The 22,637-nt window shown below is 39.9% G+C and overlaps 1 non-coding gene across 1 annotated transcript; it reads left to right on the top strand.

Moving 5' to 3' along the window:
* Nucleotides 1-10,046: 10,046 nt before the first annotated feature.
* Nucleotides 10,047-10,153, top strand: LOC131228439 (small nucleolar RNA R71). Its single transcript, XR_009162942.1, has one exon. It is a non-coding gene; the product is annotated as a small nucleolar RNA R71 (small nucleolar RNA).
* The last annotated feature ends 12,484 nt before the right edge of the window (nt 10,154-22,637 follow it).

Here is a 22,637-nt window from a genome sequence, read left to right as displayed (position 1 = left end):
GTGGAGCTGGGGAAGGAATTTAATGCTAAGCTGACCCAACTGATGGACAAGTGACTATTATAAATAGGTCCAATCTTTGTCTTTTTTCTATCAAATTTCGATTGCTGTTTCAGCTTTTTCTTAACCATCTATTTGCAAACCATCAGTTAAGAAAACAGTTGGTTAGGAAAAAGATGCAAGAATAGTCCGTGGTTTGGTGTGCTAGGCTATTGATCTGAGCCAGCTACAGATGTGCTAGCTGCAAATAGATCATTAAGAAAATGCTACAACAATATTAAATCTCCCATTTATTAGAGAAAGATAGAGTGATCTTTTTTTTTTTCCTGTTAATTTTGTCTAGAAATTGATCGATTTCACTTTTAGACAATACTGAACTTGATATGTAATTATGGATCCTGATGTATGTCAAAGCAACATGACTTGTGGGCCTTGGTTCTTAGATGCTCTCTAGGTTCAATGAGTTCAAGTCATGAGACAAATTCATTCATGTGCAACGCTCGTTTTCTTTGTTCAGGCTAGTATATATCAGGAGGAGAAGAATCTCATAGACTTATATATTATCCTTCTCAGATTTTCAAGGTAAAGAAAGTATCATTATGGGAGTTTTGCTTGCCTTTTCCTTGTTTTTATTGTCACTTTCTCGTTGTTATGGAGTATTGCTTTTTGAATATTGTTCTTTTTGTAAATTTTGTAAGAATCATATATTTTACAACTCAATTGAATGGAGCCTTGCTGCTACCTTGAGGTTGTGGGTTCAATATGAGACTATTATCACATGTTTCCTTGTGATTTTAAAGATTGTGAGAGTATTTGAATTTCCTTAAAAATTCAGTTCTTTACTATTTGTTTAGCTGGGTTTAGTGATTCCATATTTGCATTTGGATAGGTATTCAATCTTCCCAATTTAAAATCTTCCCAATTTACTATCCGCAATCCCATCCATTCAATTGCTCTCTAAATTGAATCAGTTTGATAATGCACTAACCTTTGCTCTATCCTTTGGTAGTGCTTATTTCGTTTGCTTCTATTATAAATTTTGTTTATTCTTTTTGTCATTACACTGATTGTTTCAAAGATTTTATTTGGAATGGAGCTTCGATATTAGGAACATTGTGTGATCTAGGTTGTATAAATGAAACTATAATAGTTATCAGTTGCATCTGGTTTATCTACTTAATGTTAACCATCATTTTCAGTTGCAAAGTTACAATCGGGATCTATTCCTATTTCTATACTTTCTAGTTTCAGCTATAACTTATTTCAAAATTCACCATGAGGTGAGACTGCTTGAATGTGGTTGGAGATTTAGTCGTTCCTATGTTTTTGTTCATATAGATTCATATAGAGTTTGAATTTTATAGGTGAGACTGCTCGAATATGCTTGGAAATTTTAGTTGTTTTCACCTCTTTTTTTTGGGTTGTTTGAATTTCAAAATATTCAATTCTCAAAATTTTGAATTTGCAAGTAAGTTTTTCTGTTCATTGGAGTCTAATTATTTGTTTTCTCATTCAAGCCTATGGAAGAGTATAACTGATCTAGCTTTCACTATATTTGATTCCTACACCATTAGTTCATCGACAAGACCTCTTGAAAAGGTAACATTGTCTTTTGTTATCGTCCAGTTTTTATCATAGACTATTAGCTTTTGTGTTGTTTTTTATTTTTGTGTTGTGTTGGTCAATGAATACTAAAATGAAGAAAAGGAAGGCTGTAAATTAGTGGAAATGTACTACACCAACTGAAAGCACTCATCCTGAAGAGGTGGTTTGATTTTGTTCTCTGATAATCTAAGCAAGACTAAGAATGGTTATAATTTTTACTACTGATTAGTTTTTGGTTTTTGTAGTTATTAAAAGACTAGAAATTTGTAGTTTTCTTAGTCTTCCATCAGACTCTTCTTAGAAATTTGTAAAAAGTTAGCTTTTATGATAAATATTGAAAAGTCAGCAATTAATGCTATTTAGAAGATTATTTCCCCTTACCTTGCTGATGTGGTTTTCAAACCACAGCCAACTCTGCCAAATGATGTGTTTGTTTTTCCTCCATTAGTTGTCAAATAAAATATCTTTGGAGGCTTCCTATCTCTTCATGGCACCCAACAATGGAATAATGACATTAAGTAAATATGGCAATTAGAAAACACTGGTTTGATGAGAGTAATTCAGCCTCTAGACAAATTAAGTGTTTTTTTAAAAGACAGATTCATTACCAAAATGTTCCTAGATCTTTATTTTTATTGAACAATTGCTGCCCCTTTCTTGATGTATTTCGATTATTATGAATAAATGTGCCATTAAAAGAAGGGGAAGTTTTTCCAAAGAATTGGACTGAAGTTGGTGGTGAGATCTTGCTAATTTGTATTATCATTATGTAGGGAGAAGTTTGCTTCAGTGCCTTCTAGTGGTAGTGGCGGTGGCTTTGCTGTGGCTACAAGTGCCGGTGGTGGAGCTGCTGCTGCTGAAGCACTTACTGCTGAGGCCAAGAAAGAAGAGAAAGTGGAGGAGATGGAGAGATGCTCCATTGCTTTCAGAGTAATGTAAGTTATAGTGCACGTAGTTGCCTTGGGACACCTAGTCCAATCCATTGATCTAGACTATTCATCTTTAACCCTTACATATGATTCCAACGAATCACTCTTATTAGGCAGTCATGACCATGCCATCCATCTTTAACAAATGCCAATTAAAGATGCCACTTTTGACTCTTGGGACAGTTTCCCCTTCTGTAATATGTTGATTTCTCTGTTTCTCCTGTGATTATGTAAATAGATCTATTGTTACCAAACGGAAATAGATCTATTGTTTTTATGTTGCAAAGTCCTCTAGAGGTGGTTCACCCTTGAATAATTGCAGAAAATGCACAAGAGAAGTTATCGGTATAGTTGTTGGATGTGCAAGTGGGCTACTGATACTCGCATCCATTTTCTATCTATGGTGGATGAAGGATGCACCTAGCCACATGCGAGTGCACACAGACTCACCAAGATTTGTATTTTCAGCATTATTGTAATTGTAATTGTAATTAATTGAATGCAGGATTGTAATTGATTTATTATTGAATGAATTATTATAATTGTAATTTTTAGTCTGAATGAATGATTGTCATTGAATGAATGAATGATTATGCATGCAGGTGGTAATTGATTGATTGAATGATTATAATTTTTTTTAAATGTAGGCAATAGCTACGGATATTGACCATAGCTTGTAATCTAACAACCGTAGCTGTTATTAAATTTGGCATATTATTATGGATCCAGTGCTACTTTTAGCTACAAATATTATCCGTAGCTATATGTACTCTTCGCTACGGAAATGTTTGCTACAGATTATATCTATAGCTATTGTAATCTATAGCTACGGATTAAATCCATAGCCATAGGTTTTGAACCTATTGTTATGGCACCTACGACTATGGTCATGCTACAGACTAAAACCGTAGCCATAGGTCTTTAGCTACAGCTTTTATCCATAGCCTTTGCCCAGTTTTTTGGTAGTGGTTGGAATTTCTCTATCTATCAACTCTGATAATATTACAGTTAGATTTGAGAAGCTCTTTGAGTAAGTCCACTATTTTTTCAGCTAAGAGGTTATATCTTTGATTTTTAAAGCTGATGTTATTAGGATTAACTTTAGAAGCTTGAAAAGGTTTTGAATTTTTGAAATTGTTTTGGTTATTATTTCTCAAGTTCTTACCTTTTGAGTTTGAGGATTCTCCTTTTACAAATATAGGAGATGCAGTCTTATTTTTTAGAGGAGTATCTTTGACATAGCCCAAACACGATTTATCGCCACACTTTCTTGATGCGGTTAATAATTTTTCCAATTTAGTATCTCCACGGGCGTATCTCCAAGTATCCTTAGAACTCAATAAAGAAGAAACTTCAAGTTTTAAATTCTCATTTTCTATTCTGAGTTTTTCAAATTCAAAAGTTTTAAAACTTAAATCAACTTTTGCTTTTCATAACAATCAGAAAGATGAGATTTTTCCAAAACAAAATTTTCAAGTTCTTCTTTTAATTTAAGAAAATTTTCTTTTTGAATCTTTAACTTGGCAGTTATTTTGTAACTTTCCCTGTATAGGGCATTATAGGCATCCTGAAGATTATCTTCATTTTCATTTTCAGGGTCACTCCTAAGATTCTCATAATTAGATAAGTTACAACTATATGAGGAGGTGACTCTAGCTATAGTCATTAGGGCTTTCACTTCATTTGAAGTTTTTAGTTCTGATTTATCTGACTCAAAAGAACTTTCAGAGTTGAATGATTCATCCCAAGTAGTTAACATGCCCTTTCTTTTTTACTTATCCCTTTTGGGACTTTTATTTGCCAAATGCTCGTATTCATGACAGTTGAAACATTGACTGTCTTTTACAAAATTTCAAGTTTTAGATTTTTCATTTCTCTCATCAGAAGGTTTTTAAAAATTAACTCTTTTCTTACTTTTAAAAATAATGTAAAAATTTTTAGCAAGTAAAGCCATATCATCCTCTGTATCTTCAATATCAGAATTAACATTGTTATCTTTTGAAATAAATTTGGATGACTTAAGGGCAATGGACTTACCTTTAGGAGCTTTAAAATTTAACTAGCATGTTTGAAGAGAACCAACTAACTCCTCAACCTTCATTTGATCAGTATCTCTAAGTTCCTAAATGACAATTACTTTGGAATTAAACCTCTCAGGAAGAGATCGCAGTATTTTAGCACAGATTTTGCTTTTTGGGATTCCATCTCCTAAACCCCACATAGAATTAACTATGTTATTTAATTTCATATAGAAGTCTATGAAAGTTTCATTTTCTTCCATACGAATTTTCTCAAACCTTGTAGTGAGGATTTGAACTTTAGATTAATTGACAATAGTAGTTCCTTCGTGTGTCAATTCAAGAATATCCCAAGCTTGTTTGGCTATATCACATGAAATGATACTTTTTAATTCATCAGGTGATAGAGCACATGTAATTGCACTTAAAGCCTTAGCATTCGCACTGCTTTCATTTTTCTATGGTATAGTCCACAAATAAAAAGGAGTTTCTTTAATGGACTTGGTTCCATCACTGCCTAGAACCTCAGACACAGGTGATTTCCATTTGGTTACCGTGGCTTACCACATGCTTTCATCTATGAATTTTAAGAAAATCCTCATTCTGACTTTCTAATAAGCATAATTTGAGCCATCAAAGGGTGGTGGCCTGGTAATAGACAAGCTATCAAAATTTGACATAATAAAAGCTTTACATCTTTAAACTCAAGGAACTTAATCCAAGTAAATGAGCAACTTAGCTCTAATACCACTTGAAAGGGGCGAGCTCTCAGTCTTAGGGGGGTGAATAGGACTATGCCAATTTAAAAATTAAAAAACTAAAAGATTAAATAAATCAGAACTAATCAAAGATCTCAACTGTAATAGTATTGAGAAATTGATTCAAACCTTGTTCAAAGGACAACCTTGCACCAAAAACAAATGTTTTAGGTAGGACAACCTGATTTGTTGAACATAGTAAGGATCAAGATCACAAACTAAAATAAGAGGAATAGGAAAGAAACTTATCTATTACAAGCATTCACCACATGTACATAAAAATATTACAACCATTTAACACATATACATCACATACATTATTCACCATAAAACACCAGGAGTTATAGTGGTTCGGTGTGTACACCAACTGTTCTCAAACAGCCACACCTACTCCACTCTCAATAATCACAACCCACATGATATTGGCGTTCATTAATAATCAAGGTTTTCTCAGGTTTACCTTAAAACCTATACAGTTGTGTTTTCAAATGGATTATCACAATCAAAACCCCACGCTGAGATTTTCTGGCTATCTCAGTCAAAATCAATACAGAGATTTTCTGGATATCTCAAGAAACCAAAAATGAATAAAGAACAATACTTATCTTCTTCTGAAGACGCTCTTTAATGTAGCCCGTAGAACCACTTCTCTTGATGTAGAAATGTTCAATGTCCAATAGCACAATCAGGGGTTCTAGGTTCTAAATTGATTTTAAATTAATTCAAACCTTGGGCTACTTGTTTGAATTCCTTAGATCTCACAAAGAAGAGTATAAACTCCATTTATAACATAGGATTCATAAAAGAGATCTAGAAATTACAAAATAAAAGGCTATATTAAAATGATTTAAAATACCTTGCAATAGCTTGAAGAATATGGAGACTTTTCTCTCTCAAAGTGAAGGCTTTTTGTGGTTTGAATCAATTGATTCGGAGTGAGAAAAGACCTCTATTTATAGGATGAAAAGTTGTTGCTTCGACTGGTCTAAGGTTTCCTTTGACTAGTTTAAGAATCAACCAAATTTAAAAATTTGAACGCGATTGGATAAAACTGTTCTTTGACTACTCGAAGGGCCTGCTTGACTGGTTGAGCACAGCCTTCGACTAGTTGAGGGTGCCAAAGAATGGTTGCTAGACTTCGAGTTGAGCACTCTTGGTCGAGGAGGTGCCTTTGACTGGTCGAGCACCCTGCTTGACTGGTCGAGGAACCAACAAATTTTTTTTTTTTTTAAGTTCAAATCTTGAACTGGTCAAACCAAAGCCTTAACTAGTCAAACTAAGGCTTACACGGGTCAAACTAAAGCCTAATCAAAGTATAAAAACCCATATATGTTTAGCATACGAAAGAACCTAAGTCTAAGGTCTCTCTAGGATCAATTATACCTGAAATTATTGGACATTGAAGTATATACCATGAAACTTCTACTTGAATCTTCAGTAATGTTCAGTGGATCTTCTACTTGAAGTAAACTTATATTTGTAGCTTGATCTTGAACTTGAAGCGAAGTAGAGCTTAAACTTGAAGTAACCATCTTCATGTCTTGGACTTTCCAACTACATGTGTTGATCTTAAAGGTGAACTTTCCATCTTGATTCACTTGAAGGTGAACTTTCCATCACTCGTGTGAACCACATTATAAGTTGTTTCGTCTCATTGAAATTTGACAAATAAGGGTGCTTAATACATCACAACACTTACAGACGCATCACACATAATCTCGAAAGGTATGCTCCAATCGGGTAGTTGCATGATAGGTGCAGTAGTCAACATGCCCTTGAGCTTAGTTAAAGCTTCTTGGAATTGCTCAGTCCACTCGTATGGTGCATACTTTTGAAGAAGATTACATAAAGGACGAGAGCGGTGAATAAAGTCCTGTATGAATCATTTATAAAATCTTACGTATCCTAAGAAGGATCACACATCTCGTATAATCTTGGGTGGATGTAGGTTAGAGATAAGGTCAATTTTAGCCTTGTCTATGTTAATTCTCATGGACGAGATTATATGTCCAAAAACTATTCCCTTAGAAACCATGAAATGACACTTCTCCTGATTGAGTACCAAATTCTTTTCCTCACATCACTTCAGCACATTTTTCAGATTTTTTGGACATTCGCTGAAGGATGGACCAAAGACAGAGAAGTCATCTATGAAGACCTCTAAATATTGCCCCACTATGTCAAAAAATATATTCAGCATGCATCGCTGAAAAGTGGTAGGGGCATTACACCGTTCGAATGACATCCTTCGGTAAGCAGAGGTGCCATAAAGATATTTGAACGTTGTCTTTTCCTGATCTTCAAGGGCTATCTCCATTTAATTGTAGCCCAAATATCCGTCAAGGAAGCAATAGTAAGAGTGACCAGCTAGCCTTTCGAAAATTTGGTCAATGAAGGGCAAAGGGAAGTGGTCTTTCCTCGTGACGGTATTCAATTTTCTGTAGTCAATACACACTTTCCAACCAATAGTAACTCTAGTTGGCATGAGTTCGTTGTTGCCATTGGCTATGATGATGATTCCGGACTTCTTAGGGACCACCTAAGTTGGACTCACCCATTGGCTATCGGATATGGGGTATATAATACCCACATCCAACAACCTGAGTCTCTCGACCTTAACCACTTCCTTCATGTTTGGATTTCATCTACATTGTGGTTGCCGAGAGGTCTTCGCATTATCCTCAAGATGAATGCGGTGAGTACAAATCAAAGGATCAATTCCCTTGAGGTCCGCAATCGACCATCCAAGGGCTCCTTTATGCTCAATGAGAGTAAAGATAAGTATACTCTCCTGTTCTTGCTCAAGGTGGGAAGAAATCACCATTGAGTATGTCTCATCTTAACCTAAATAGACATATTTGAAATCAGAGGGCAACGGTTTTAGGTCAAGCTTCGGTGCTTTGAGGTTAGATAGTAGAGGCACTACATCAGTCTGGGGTAATTTTTCAAATTGTAGCCTCCACCAGTTAAATTCAAGTACCGATGTAGCATTAAGCACGGCATCCATCTCCCTAATTATGTCAACATCCAAATTGGGGGAGTGTTCCAAGCACGTCTCTAGAGGGTCAGAGGATAAGGTCATCAAAGCTCTATCTTTTTAAAAGAGTCTATCATATTAATGTCATGGGCCTTGTCATCATCCTCTGTCTATCTGCTCATTTTAAAAAAGATATTGAGCTCCAATGTCATATTTCCGAATGACCAATTCATAACCCCATTCCTGCAATTGATGATAGCGTTGGATGTAATAAGGAACGAGCAGCTAAGTATGATAGGAATTTGAGTGCTTATATCTACAATGGGCTGAGTATCTAAGACAATAAAATCTACTGGATAATAGAAATTTTCAACCTGGACTCACACATCCTCAATCATCCCCTCGGTACATGAACTGAGTGATCAACAAGTTGTAATGTGGTCTGAATGGGTTTTAATTCACCTAGACCCAGTTGTTTGTAGACTGAGTAAGGGATCAGATTTACACTTGCCCCCAAGTCAAGGAGTACATTCTCAATCTGGTGATTCCCAATTATACAAGTGTTAGTTGGGCTATCAGGGTTTTTATATTTTTGTGACACATTTTACTTGAGGATGGCACTCACTTTTTTTGTCAGGAATATTTTCTTTTTGATACTTTACCGCCTCTTGGTTGTGCATAGGTCTTTCAGAAATTTGGCATATGAAGGAATTTATTTCACAGCATCTAGAAGAGGGATGTTGACCTTCACTTGTTTCAATACCTCTAGAATGTCCTGAGAGTTAGCTAGAGGTTTTAGTGCAATCAACCATTGGGGGAATGGAGCAATTGACTTGCTTAGAGGTTCTAGTTCTAATCCATGTGGAGTAGTGTTAGGTCTATCATCTGTGTCTTCTTCTGGGTCCTTAGACTTTTCAGCCCTTACCAGAATATATTTGTCAATTGTTTTTCAACTCCTAAGAGTGGTGATAGACTTCGCTTACTCCATTTGATTTAAAGAGCTTGGTCCACTAATTTCACATAGTGGTTTTGGATTGGGGAGAGCTTAAGCTGGAAGCATCTCTTTCTCCCCAATTGTTAAGTGTGACTCTATCCTTTGAATGGATGAAGTAAGCGTTCCCATTACTGATTTGATATCCTAGAATGCTTGTGTTGTACTCTGGTTGAGTAGCTTTTGATCTTAAATATGTTTTAGAACCGTGTCCTTTTGAGGTTTCCTTTGGTCCAAAAATTGGTTAAGGATTCCTTGAGGGGTAGCAGTTTGTCCATTCCTCCAACCAAATTTTAGATGGTTTCTTCAGCCGGAGTTGTATGTGAGGTGGTTCCTTTGAAAGGCCTCTAGTAGTTGTTTACGGCATTTGATTGCTCATTCAGTATTTCTTAAAAAGCAGGTATTGTTGAGTAATTTTCCGTTGTATGAATGTTGCAAGAACAAATACTGTAAACAACTTCCTTAGCCTTATCCTTCTTAAGTTTCATGGCCTCGAGTTTCCTTATGAGACTGGCCACTTTAGCATTTATATCGTCTTCCTCTTTTAACAAGTATATTTCACCCCTCTCCTTTGATTGAGTAAGCTTAGAAGTGGTGTTAGGTCTTGGGGAGATGTCTCATGATTGTGCAGTTTCAGTGAGTTTGTTAAAGTAATCCCACACATTATCGACATCTTTGTTCATGAATTCCCCATTGCACATTGTCTCGACCAATTGGCGCACAGAAGATGTCAATCCTTCATGGAAGAATTTTGTTCCACGCCACGTTTCAAAACCATGTTGTAGACATGAACTAACAAGATCCTTGAACCGATCCCAACATTGGAAGAATGTTTCATTTTCCTTTTGGGCGAAGTTCATGATCAACTTTCTGATGGTGTTCGTCTTATGATAAGGGAAGAATTTCTTTATGAACTCCCTTGTCATGTCATTCCATCTGCTAATAAATCATGGATGTAGTGAGTGCAACCATGTCTTAGCTTTTTCTTTCAAGGAGAAAGGAAAGAGTTTCAGCATGATTGTGTCCTCAGACACGTTGGGAAAATATAAAGTGGTTATTATCTTGTCAAACTCTTTCAAGTGTAGATATGGACTTTTAGATTCAAGTCCATGGAACTTTGAAAGGAGTTGGATCACTCCTAGCTTGATATTTTATTTTCTATATTTTTTGGAAAAACCATACAGGAAGGTGTGCTCACCGCCACCGATTGTAAATAGCTCGTAAGGTACGAGGCGGGGGTGTATGATGCACCTCATTATCATTCTGAGCTTCCTCAACTAGATTTTGAGGTTGATTAGTAGCCATCACTTCTATTGACTCTGAGGATCTCAAGTGGTGTCTAGTCCTGTGATGGATAGGCAACCCTTCGACTAATCCTCCTTCACTTAAAAGACGTAGAGTGTTATCACAGACCCACTTGGGCATGAAACACTCTCAGCCTTCAAGTTTAGAATCTAACTTAAAATCTAAGAATTGAAAACTACAACTATTTAGAAGTAAGAGAGAGAGAGAGAAAGAGAGAGAGAGAGAGTTAGAACGAAGTTAGCAGATAGGAGATGCTAGGTTAGGATCCTACAAAATATAAAATAAAGTTAGTTTCTAAAAATAAGTTCAAAAAAATTCCTAACCTAGAAACAAAATAGAAAGTTAATCCTAATCTTAACTTAATTCTAAAACTAATTAAAGTCAGAAAAATGCTACTGTAGTCCATGAATTAGCTCTGAATCTCGTCTTTGGCTGTTTGACTATTTTGTGAGATTTCGGTCGGACCGAACCTGTTTGTTTTCTACTAAAGATTCTACGATCTTTCAAGTCCTTTCTTCAGCTTTTGTACTTGGTTTCCTTGGATCTTTGACATGTGATTTCTTCACTCTAGGTCTCCTAAGATCCTTCCTTTGCCTAGGTGATTTTTTAGCATTAAATCCATGCTTTTAACATTCTTTTCAATCCAGGCTCTCAGATTCACCTTACGACACAAAGATGCATAAAATATACCTTTAACCAGTATCATGTTCATAAAACCAAGATATAAATAGGGGAGAATATGCAATATTTGACACTCAACACTGACCCTTAAAGAAAAGTTTGGTTCAATAGGGAGAAGCAGCCCTTGACCAGTCGATCGACTCGAAATAGGGAGGTCAAACCTTCAACTATCATTACTACAACAACGCGGCCTAAAGAGGTCGAGCCCGACCATAAACGAGACAATAAATTGACCAATACACTTAGAAAAGTTAGATCCACAAGCAATTGTCACAATAAAAAGTTTTTCATTAATATGATTAATAGAATACAAAAATAAGTACACCAAAAAAAAGAGAAGAGATGGTAAAGCCAACCCTCAGGGAACATCCCCAGCCCTAGGCCCAGTAGAGGCAGGAACTTCAGCAGGAGCGGGAACTTCAGTAAGAACAGGAGTCTCAATGGCATCCTCGGCCAAGCCGTCCAGATCTATGCTTGGATGCTTCAGCTTAACCAACTCCTCACACTAAGTGAAACTAAGATTAAAATAATCCTTAAGCTCCTCAGTTCGCTCCTTGGAAGCCTTAAAAGCTTCCACTGTAGCCAACTTAATGTCAAGGATAGAGGCTTTAACCTTGGCCAGTCGAGCTGAAGTCTTCATCGACTTGGAGACTACCTCCACAAGAGCAGCCTCCAACCTCAGCTTTTTGGCCTCTAGAGCATCCTCCGACCTCAACGTCTCAGCTCTCAAGTCCTCCAGAGCAGTCTGCCTCGAGCTGCTCTCCAGGAGGCCCTCATCTAACTGAGTCCTCAAGACCCTCCAGTCCTCCCCCAACACCTACAAGGTTCCTTGTAGAGCCTTCGACTAGGCCATGATAGCGTCCCTAGCACTCACCACGACCTCGAGTCCAGAGGTCATCGCTTTGAGGTCAGCCTCTAACTTCTCATAGCCGAAGCCGACTTCCTTAAAAACCAGCTAGTTCGACAAGAGAGTGGGGGGGCACCTGAAAAAGAAAAATAAAGTCAAAAAATAAGAAGAACTACATGAATATAATTCAGAAGACCGCCCAGAGACATACCTTCAAGAGAGAAATGGTTGCCTCGTACAACGCATCCATCAGATGCAGGAAGGCAGAGAAACGATCTAATGCTTGTCCACGTGGCGAGAGGCCCACCCAGCAAGCTTTGTCAGAGGGCCCACTCGGAAGTCGAGCCACTACCCTTCGCCTCATAGGTGGGAACCCCGGCGTTAGGAGCAAAGCAAGTTCGTTCTTTCACCTCGAGAGTAGTAGGGATTACTCCATCAGGATCCTGAATATGAGCCTCCTCCACAAGAATATGCTCCAGTTTAGGAGCAGCAACAGCGGTGGTGGCAACCTCTTCCCTGGGCTAGTCAACAAGCAGTGGGATCCCAGGCGAAGGTCGGGTCGCAAGCCGAGCCTACCCCATAGCTCGATTAGGGGCTCCCTCCTTCATCCACTTCCTGAGCCGATCCACCTCAGCCGAAGAAGGGAGCTTCATCTTCTTTGGAGGACAGGGGTTACCAGACATATCTACAAAGGTGAAAATGTCGGCAAGCGGAAATACCATAACTCGATAAATGATGAAAAAAGCATGACCAATATTATACCTAACTGCCTGGGAACGATCTGAGATATCCCGGCTTGGAACAAGGACTAAGGGGTGATTAACACCTTCTAATTCTTAAGAGCAGGCTTCACTAAACGCACACAAGCATTGCATTGGAGCTGCGACGAGGAGAGTTTGGGCTGCACATGATGGAAGCCCACTGCACATAAAGGGGAGCATAAACCTAAACTGCATTCAGCCCAAGTTTCAACTCAATAATTCCCAACCTGGAGTTGTGAATTTAGCAGGGACATCGATCACCAGATCTGCCCATTCCCTGGATAAGAAGAACCACTTGTCTTTCTGCCCCTTTTTAGACAAAGGGTTGCCGGTGATGAGTGCTTGACCTTAGTTAGCCCAGGCAGAGAAGTAATACCACCCTAAATTCATAAAATTGACCTTCACCTTATACAAGTACAAGAACTCTTTAACAAACAACTCAGGAAAGCTGAGCCGCTGCTAAAGGACGTAAGTCCTGACCAAGGCCCTTCAGGCATTTGGGATCAATTGACCCGGAGCCAACCTCACTGTCGCGACGACCTTCTGGACCATGGGATGAAGGGGTAAGCGATGATCGCATTGTAGAGCTATGACATAGACGGTCAGCTTGCCCTCGCGAGACTGGCCCGATACTTCCCTAATCTTAGGGGCTTGGAGTACCATCAACTTGAGGATCTGATAATCCCCTCTCACCCGATCCAGCTAGCATTGGTCAGAATAGACCCGAAAGTGCCGACCTCCCTAGACTCAATGCGAGGACCCTCTGGCTCTAGCCAAACCCCTTCCTCACTCAGGCCATGAAACTCTGAAGAAGAGGGAATGGGTATATTAGCCTAAGTATCCTTGAGAGAATGGTAAGAATCGTTGTGGAAAGCTCCCGACACTGACCTCACCTTAGACCAGTCTGACATCTCAGGTAAAGTGAGACAATACTATAAAGGCTGGAGAAAGGGAGAAAATAATTGAAAAGGGGGAAAAGCTACCGAAGAAAGGGAATAAAGAGGATTTCTGACTTACCGAAAATCGCCTAGTCCGGTGGAGAGCACAGAGCGAAATGGTAGGAGTGAAGGGATAAATGCCCTTCCCCCTCTTTATATACACATCCAACCCAATGCATTAATGACCTGCAATCAATACCTGAGCGTGAGGAGCCACAACATTGCATGCGAACATCCTCCCTATAGGACACGTGGTAAGCAACGATCTCAAGCGCTGGTCCACGGACAGCTGGTGCTCAACCAAACATCCAGAAATCAAGCGACGTTGTCGTTCCTGATGATCCAAAGATATGTTGTGATCATTAAACTTCACTTTGAGCTCTGTGCTCACCACCTTTATAACATTTGTGATGGAAAGATCCAACTTCTTAACCTCATGACCTGCTCAACGGCAAACACAAGCCACGGAACTCGACCTCGAAGCCGAACTGGATTCCATCATTATGGGTCATGACCCCAATATCCGAGATTAGCCCTAGGCTCATCCTAACTGACTATGAACTTAGCTTTGCTTATATCCTGAGCCCGATCTCAATGTTAGTCTGACCTGGCCAAAAAAAAAATACTTGTCGAGTCCGTTACACAAACTCGAAAGTAGAGGGGGCTTACTTTTATGGGAAAAATGGACTGACCAACTAATACAAGCTAGGTCAGCACTTTAAACAGCACCAGCCATGACTTAGTAATCTCAACGCTCATCTCGTCGACCAAGTGTAAAGAGAGGTCAAGCTGGACCTCTCAGCACAAGGTCGGGATAATTGTTGGTTGACCACGATATGAAAATAGAAAGCTACTCAGCTCAAGATGGTAGGACCCATCTTCTGACAAATGCGACTCGACCTCAATTGTGTGGACCAGGTCGGATCACCTTAGGTTGGCCAAACCCGCCCTCCATGAAATCCAACCTGACCTCTATCTAGTCTGTCCGTGATCTCAGTCGAAGATCCAGGAAACCGACTTTGATATGACTCTGACCGGGATTCTATCCAAGGATCCAGAAAGATCCCCTTGTGAAGCAGAGTCTGAATCCTACTATAATACATCCCTACCAAAATAGGGAAAGGCCCTCTATGCCACCGCCTCTGTCCATATATAAATAAGAGTACCCCCAATGGTGAAAGGTATGCACAATCTTTAGCCCTAAACCCTCAATACTCAACTAGACCTAGATCCCTTTCCTGACTTAAGCATCAGAGGGTTCCCTACTTTAGCTAGGGTCTTCCTTGTCTATTCCTTGTGTAGGTACGTAGGTCCAAAGAGGGCAAACCAGAAAACTGCATTAACAAATAGCAAGGTGGCTCCATGTGGGCCCTGCATGATGTATGGTCCACAATGAAAGGCAACTTAACATGATGGATGTCCCACATTGATGTTGGTTTCCACGGGATCGATGGCCCCACATGATGGACAATGGGCATCTAAGGTGGGCAACACATGATGGATGGACCGCATTAAAGGTGGGCCCCCCATGATGGACAACTAGCATCAAGGTGTGCCCATCATGATAGATAGTCTATATCAAGATGGGCCCCACATAATGGAAACTAAGATCAAGATGTGCCCAACATGATAGATGGTCCATATCAAGGTGATGCTGCATCATGAAGGGCACATCGAAGTTAGTACCCACATGTGGGATGGCCAAACATCTATGGTGGGCCATAAATGATGGATGATGAACATTTAAGGTGAGTCCCTGTAGACACCACACCTGGGTTAATATAGTTGATCTATGTATCTCCAAATCCCTCCAAAATCCTAAAAAACTAAATCCCAAAATCTAAGCCCAGACGAAAGCCCAAACCTAAGCTCAGAAGCCTTAAACCCAGGACAACTTGAAAACAGGAAGTCGAAGGAGGTACTAAGGTTCTACTAGAGCTCCCACTAGAAATTGAGAACAAATAACGAGGTAGGCAGCTCATCATAAGCAACCTGCCATGTGGATGATTTCGTAACCCAAGGTATGATGAAGTGGAGGAGAGAGAATTTTATACCCCACCTCGAGTGTTTTGCCCAAGCTCAAAATACCAACTTACCATTGGAATTTTCCCTTTTTACAATATATATCAACCCTTACAGCTAATAAGAGAATGTCACATGACACTCTCATCCCTTCAGCCAATTACAAGCCTTTAAGTCCTCTTTTACCCCTAAAGTTTACATAAGTTACCAAAAATCTACCCATTTTAAATATAAATACACCCCCACTTCTTTCATTTTATACATCCATCCACCCCCAATCAACACTCATCCTTAAGAGATAGGAGAGCCATAGCCCATCCCATCCATCCACCAAGGAGAGAGAGAAGAGAAAGCTCATCCAAGCCTTAGGCTAGCTTGGCCACTCTTAAGCCTTGGCCATCTTGGCGATCAAAAGGCCAACCCATCTCCCTCAGCCAATCCTTATGATGGCTTGTCCATCTATCGCCCTCTCCCAGGATCAACTAGACCACAAATCTATTGCATTCATCAGCACCATTATTGCATCGAGCATTTACATAATCATATCTCTCCTCAACCCCCCTACTTCTCTAGTCTATCTGATGTGTGCTCTATGACTTGCCAATTTTTCGGATCCTACCACATAAAAAGCTCAAAATGATCGAAGTATTTTTCCTTTCCTTACCATCTCTCTCTGGTAAATAGATCATAACATATTTCTTGTGTTTTGATCTCTCACTCACATTCATGAGTTGGACATTGCACCTGCTTATCTTGCATTTAGCATTTGCATCATCATATCTCTCATCAACCTCCCCACTTCTTTAGTGGGTTCGATTGTATGCTTCGGAGCTTGTTGGTTCTCTGGATCCTACCATGCCAAAAACTTGAATTGACCGGGTCTTTTTTCCTTTTATTTACCGTCTCTCTCGGGTAAACGAGTCTTGGTGGATTACATGTATTTTGATCCCTCATTCCTACTCCTGAGTTGGACATTGCACTAATGCATTTCATATCATTCATTTGCTTCATCATTGAACACTAAGTTAATCAAATCCTATGAGATCTACTAAGTCTTATAAAGTAGAGACCGCACTTGCATGCAAGCAAAAAAGGTGCCTAACCCTTTCCTTCTCTTTCACCAAGGTCCCTTACTCAAATCTTAGGTCACAAATCAAGAGTCATTATAAACAAAATTTTTAAGTTCTCTCGTATATAAAAATTCTACAAAGTTTATCAAACTACATGAATCTGAGTTTACTAGCTAGTGGCATCTCCAAGTCTCAAGTCAAACCATGTAATAGCACAAGTGAAAGCCTAAAAAGACACAATAAACATGATCCCCATGATACTGCATGGTGGATGGCTCCCATCAACGGTGAGCACTACATGATTTTCTGCTACCATCAAGGTGGCCCCAACATAATGGACAATGGGAATTGATTAGGTGCAACCTTGATAGTAGGATCCACCTTGATTTATGCATTGTACATCTACGTCATCCATCCATTTTCAGCTCATGTTAGGGCATGAGCCAATAAAATGAAGCATATCCAAATCTCAAGTGGAGCACAGATTGGGAAACAGTGGTGATTGACCAGTGAAAACCTCTTATGGGCCACAAAAGTTTTAGATCAAGTTGATATTTGTTTTTTTCCCCTTTATCCAAGCCTATGTGATCTTATCAAGTTGGATGGCAAGTAAACATTAAGGTGAGCTCTAGGAAGTTTCCAATGGTGGGGTGTTTAATCAAGTGTTTCTTGTGGTGTGATCCACCTGAGATATGGTTCTGCTTCATTTTTAGCTCATGCTTTAAAATGAGTTGTAAAAATGGATGGACAGCGTGGATGTACAATACATACATCAAGGTGGGGCCCATAGTTAGAAACGCACCTAATCCGTTCCCATAAACGATAAACATCACAGGTGGGCCACACATGATGGATGGCCCAAATCAAAGCCAGCTCCCATGGGAACTTGCATGATGGACTGTCCACATTGAAGGTGGAACCACATGATGGATGGTTCACATTAAAGGTGGGCCCCACACGATGGATTGTCCATATCAAAGGTGGCCTACACATAATAGATGGTCCATATCAAAGGTGGGCCAATATGATGGACATCCCACATTGATGGTGGGCCTAATAGAATGGATGACCTTCTTCAAAGGTGGGGCCTACACAATGGATGATCCACATCAAAGGTGGGCCCCACATGGGTGGATAGAGGACAATGAAGGTGGGGCTCCACATAATAGATGGTTGACATTAAAGGAGGGCCCAGACAATGGACAATTGTCATCGTAGGTGCACTGCCCCACATTACGAGCAACCCACATGGAAGGTTGGAACCGCATTATAGATAGTCTATATCAAGGTGGGCTCACGTAATTCATGGTCTACATCAAAGGTAGGTCCCACATGATGGACGACCCACATCAAAGTTGGGCCCTGCATGATGGATGGTTCACATCAAAGGTGGGTCTCACATGATGGATGATGGACATCAAAGGTAGACCTCACATGATGGATGGTGCCCCAAGGTGGGTCCACATGATGGGCAGTCCACATCAAAATTGGGTCCATGAATGGTGGAAATCAAAGGTGGGCCCCATGTAATGGACAATCCACATCTAAGGTGGGCCCCGATTTTTCTTGCCCATTCCTCTTGATTAGATGATTAAGTCATCCCGTCAACAGCCAGAAACCTGAATGGTCCACATTTATTATAATAGAGGAATAATAGAGGTGTAGTCATAAATTTGGATTGTCAATGAATTTCATGGTGAACCTTTAGTTGTCATTTTTGAAATGAAGGGTTAAGAGTAAAAATAGGAGGTGATGTTGGAAGAATAACTTATTTTAATAATACATTATATTGTATAATTTTATAAAAATGTTTTTATCAACACTGACATCCAAACAACATTATAAGAAAAATAGATAAAATAGATGGTGACATATAAACAACATTTGGGTACTAAAGTAAAATTTTGAAACTAATTTTTTAAATTTTGGTTTTTTATAGAACTTATCTTCAAAATTATTATTATTATTTTCAAGCCTACCAAACAGGCCTTAAGAAACTCTTTGAGGTGTAGCCCATGTATGATGGGATTGAATAGGCCAATGATTTGGATTACAAAACAGACAACCTGCATGGACGCGGGTGCAAAAATGGGCCATGGGATTTAACAGGCAGATGATTTGGATAATGAAATAGAATTAAGGCATATGGATTGGGCATGTGTTGGGCCTGGGTGAGTTCGAGGAGCCTAACCCATGAGGCCACTAGGCTGCTGGGCTGAGCATTTGCCATAACTGGAAAACCTAAAAACTAGATTGGACTCAATGTTCAGCTGAGTCAGGTTGACTCGAAGATCTTACTCAACTTCATATTTAATAATTTTAAAATTAAAAAAGTTAGTTTTAGAAGTAAATATTTAAAATACTTTAGATGATTAATATAAACTAATAAACATTGTCATTAAACACTCAATGGGTGTTTGGATCGTATGTTACTTTGGATAAACTACTCTCATCTTGGTTTCTACTTATTCAACATGTGAGTATATTTGGTAACCACCATGCTTATCAACTAAAAAGTAAAAAATATATGTTTGATTTCCAACATCATAACCAATACTCTCTTAAATCTGGTCCCCCTCATATCCACCATTTATCATGTGGGGCCAACCTTTGATGAGGGCCATTCATTGTGTGGGCCCCACCTTTGATGTGGACCCTCCATCATTTGGGGCCCACCTTGGATGTGGGTCATTCATCACTATGGCCCGACTTTAAAGTGCACAATTCATTGTGTAAGCCCACCTTAATGTTGGTCATCCATCAAGTGGGGCCTACCATCTTTGTTATTGTCCATCATGTGGGACCCACCTTCAATATCCATCGCCCATCATGTGGAGCCTACCTTTGATGTGGGTCATCCATCATGTGAGCCCTACTTTTGATGTGGGCCATCCATCATGCTGGGCCCACCCTGGATATGGGCCACTCGCGTTTGATGTGGATTGTCCATCATGTGGGACCACCTCAATATGGGTCATCCATCATGTGGGGCCTATCTTCAACGTCCACTGCCAATCATGTAAAGCTCACCTTCGAAGTGGGTCATCCATCATACAAGCCTGCTTTGAATGTGGGCTTTTTATCTTTATGGGCTGACCTTCGATGTGGACCATCCATATGTGGGCTCACATTAATATGGGGTCATCCATCATGTGGGGCCCACCTTTTATGTGGACTACCCACCATGTAACCCCACCTTCAATGTGTACCATGCACCTCCTTTGATATGACGGGTGAGAGAGCCTCCTTTACCATGGTCGTGAGAGACAAGTAGAAAAGTCACAAGTTAAAAGGCTAAAAGAAATTAGCTATTTCGGTAAGTAGCTTTTGGCATATAAGTTACTTTTGCAATAATGCTTACCAAACTAACATTAGAGCAAAGAGTAACTTAATTACTTAACATAAGTTAAAAAGTAACTTATTTGTTGGTATCCAAACAAGCCCTCAATGGCCCATTGTGACTCACCAAGGGGGCATTTGTATCTTAAGTTACTTAAGATAAAATACTTATGTTGTCATCAACTTATCATGGCTTTTACTTATTAAGCATATAAGTACGTTTGGTGAGCAACATACCAACATACTTATGGACCAAAAGGTAGAAAAACATATTTAACTTCCTACATCATAAGTAATTATCCCTCAAGGTCCCCCTCAAATCCACCATTCATCATTTGGTGCCAACCTTTGATATGGACCGTTCATTGTGTGAGCCCACATTTGATGTGGACCGTCCATCATGCGAGGCCCACCTTGAATGTGGGCAATTCATCAATAAGGACCAACCTTTTATGTGCACTATTCATTATATAGGGCTCATCTTAGATATTGGCCATCCATCATGTGGGCCCACCGTTAATGTTATTGTCCATCATGTGGGGCCCACCTTCAATATCCACCGCACATCATATGGAGCCTACTTTTGATGTGGATCATCCATCATGTGGCCTCATCTCTGATGTGGGCCGGCCATCCTGCGAAGCCCACCTTGGCTATGAGCCACTCATCATTAGGGTCGACCTAAAATGTTGACCGTCCATCATGTGGGGTCCACATTGATATGGATCATCCATCATGTGAGGACCGCCATTATTAATTGCCCAACATGTGGAGGGTAACTTTGATGTGGATTATCTATAATGTGGGCCCCACCTTCAATGTGGGTTCCCCATCATGCGAGGCTCGTCTTGGATGTGGGTCATTCATCATTAGGAGTTAGCATGTGGACCATCCATCATGTGAGGCCATCTCAATATAGGTTATCCATCATGTGGGGCCTAGCTTTAATGTCCACTGCCCATCATGTGGAGCACACCTTTGATGTGGATCATTCATCATGTAGGCCCCACCTTTGAAGTGGCTCGTCCTTCATATCAACCCCCTTTAGATGTGGCTTTTTATCATTATGGGCCAACCTTAGATGTGGACCATCCATATGAGGGCCCACATTAACATGAAATCATCCATCATATGGGGCCCACCTTTTATGTGGATCATTGACCCTCCTTTGACGTGGACTAAGAGAGAAGTAGAAAACTCATAAGTCAAAAGGCTATATATAAATATATATATATATATATATATATATATATATATATATATATATATATATATATATATATATATAAACTTATTAAGATAAGTAACTTTTAACAGGTAAATTACAATCATGTTTACTAAACTAACTTAGGTAGAAAAAGTAACTTAATTGTTTAATAACTTATTTGAAGGTATCCAAGCAAGCCCAAGTGACTGTGTTAAGTCATCCCAAGTCAGGATCAAGTTAGGCCTTGGACTGAGTTTCCTAGTGACTCTGCTTAAAAAGTACCCGAGTTTTGAGTCGACATAGCCAGTTTCAGAACTATGGTATTGTAACACCCCGGTCCCAAGCGGGTGGTTCGCTAACCGCTTCCACTTGTGAGAACAAAACCGTGAGGTGGACATTGTGCCATTCCAAAGCGCCGTACCCTTGAAGGACGAAGCCTCACATATAGCCCAAATCTTCAGGTATTCCCTTTCGAATGTGGGACAGGCAACCCACCTTTTTGACAGCTGGCAGTCTATTTTCAAAGGCTCGTCACCAACCCGACTGGGCAGGCACCCACTTCCTTGATAGCTGACAGTCTATTTTCGAAGGCTTCTCAGTCGGGTTGGTGACGAGCCTTCGAAAATAGATTGCCAACTGTCAAGGAGGTGGGTTGCCTGTCCCATATTGGAAAGGGAATGCTTGAAGATCTGGGCTATATGTGGGGATTCGGCCTTCAAGGGTAAGACGCGTTTTGTGGGTGGTTCGCTAACCGCTTCCACCTGCGAGAACAAAACCGTGAGGTGGACATTGTACCATTCTAAAGTAGATAATATCTTACCGTTGGGACCAGGGTGTTATAAATGATATCAAAGCAAGGGTGCTCTGTCTCCCGAGGGGGGTTGGGTGCCTACCCAGCCGGGAAGTGGTCCTCAGTCGGGTTGGTGACGAGCCTTTAAAAATAGACTGCCAGCTGTCAAGGAGGTGGGTTGCCTGTCCCACATCGAAAAGGGAATGCCTGAAGATCTGGGCTATATGTGGGGCTTCGGCCTTCAAGGGTAAGACGCGTTTTGTGGGTGGTTCGCTAACCACTTCCACCTGCGAGAACAAAACTGTGAAGTGGACATTGTGCCATTCTAAAGCGGACAATATCTTACCATTGGGACCAGAGTGTTACAAATGGTATCAAAACGAAGGCACTTGTCTCCCGAGG

Source organism: Magnolia sinica, chromosome 15, assembly GCF_029962835.1.
Source record: "Magnolia sinica isolate HGM2019 chromosome 15, MsV1, whole genome shotgun sequence".
In the NCBI taxonomy this organism is placed as follows: domain Eukaryota; kingdom Viridiplantae; phylum Streptophyta; class Magnoliopsida; order Magnoliales; family Magnoliaceae; genus Magnolia; species Magnolia sinica.
This window is presented reverse-complemented; position numbering and strand designations above follow the sequence as displayed.